The sequence below is a fragment of the Etheostoma spectabile genome, unplaced genomic scaffold (genome assembly GCF_008692095.1).
Source record: "Etheostoma spectabile isolate EspeVRDwgs_2016 unplaced genomic scaffold, UIUC_Espe_1.0 scaffold362, whole genome shotgun sequence".
In the NCBI taxonomy this organism is placed as follows: domain Eukaryota; kingdom Metazoa; phylum Chordata; class Actinopteri; order Perciformes; family Percidae; genus Etheostoma; species Etheostoma spectabile.
The window spans coordinates 215282-216714 of NW_022605592.1; positions in this window are offsets into that span (position 1 = coordinate 215282).

Consider the following 1433-nt stretch of genomic DNA (forward strand, 5'->3'; position numbering starts at 1 on the left):
CACTCTGTAGCTAAAACAGAGCGCTCAACACACAGGGTGAAAAGAGGAGCTGCAGCAACGTGCAATACGACAAGTATATGGTGTTTTTTTAAATTTAAACTATGTAAACCTTTTCTGATATAAGCTCTAAATACAATTATGAACCTGAAAATGAGCAGAATATGAACACTCTATAAAATTAAAGTGGATATATGTAACTTTCAGTTTGTGTTGATTCTAGCGGCTGCCTTGGACAACAGTGGTAGTGTTTTCACCACGCCGGCTGTTGTAATCAGAGCTGTACTGCCCACTGTGTTACCAAGTTAGCGTTACTCAGTAATACAGTGGGCAGTACTACTGAGTTAGCGTTACTGGGAAGTCTTTTTCTCAGACAGAAAATCATTTATTTACAGTAAAAGAATAAGTCCCAGATGTATCGTTGCATCGTTTTAAGTATTGCATTCGGTAACTTAGCCTACTTTGGATGCCTCGTGAGCTAAACCGGGTATCGTTATCGCGGTGCCATGTGCCAAAGCTTTTAGAGATTGCTGTCACAACCAACGTAATATTAAGTTAGGTTTATGTGGTACAAGGGTAAGAAAATAGTAGGCCAACACAAACGGACTAAAAGAAATAAAACTTCTACCGCCTCGGTCCCTCCAGGACCTTCTCTTTGCCAAAGTCTCTAACAAACAGTGCCAGCCACGCTTTGGGCCCATTACTCATCTTATCAAAACTTGGATATTAGCAGACACATACTGCTATATAGCTTGGAACTGGCACACCTTTCCCCATTAGTCAATAATACAGCCCTCCTAATTGGGGGGAGGCCGATAACAGCCCCCCCAGTGGGAACAGAGGGGAGTTCATTGTCTAAAGGACAGTTTTAGAGAGGTTGGCTTGTTACCTTTGTCTAACTTGCAGTATGCATTCAGTCTACCACGCTCCTCTTTTTTTCTTTTACCTTCAATTAAGATCAGCCCTCAAGGCACACGGTGTCCCCTGGCCGGGGCCTTTACCATCCATCCTATTCAGAAGTTATTTACTGTGCAGCCTAAAACCTGTGGCATGGTATCCAGGCTTTACCAGTTCTTAGTGATATCTGGCCGCTCTGCCCTTCCTATTGAGAGGATCTGGGTACCTGACTGCCCAGGCCTGAGTGGCGATCTTGGCTGGCATGATGTGTGGTCTAACATTCCAGAAGTATCACACAATCCAGACCATCAGCAGATTCACTACAGTTTCATTCATAGGACAGATCTCACCCCTGGGAAAATGCACCACATAATTAATATCCCTTTATGCACTTTCTTTCCAATTAAAGCTCAAGGTACATTCCTACAAATGTTCTGGGAGTGCTCTCCCGTTGGTCAGTTCTGGAACAGTACTGCATCCAAGATGTCCGCCTTGTTTAATGTTACTGTGCCTGTTACTGTTAAGGTCTGGACTCTGAA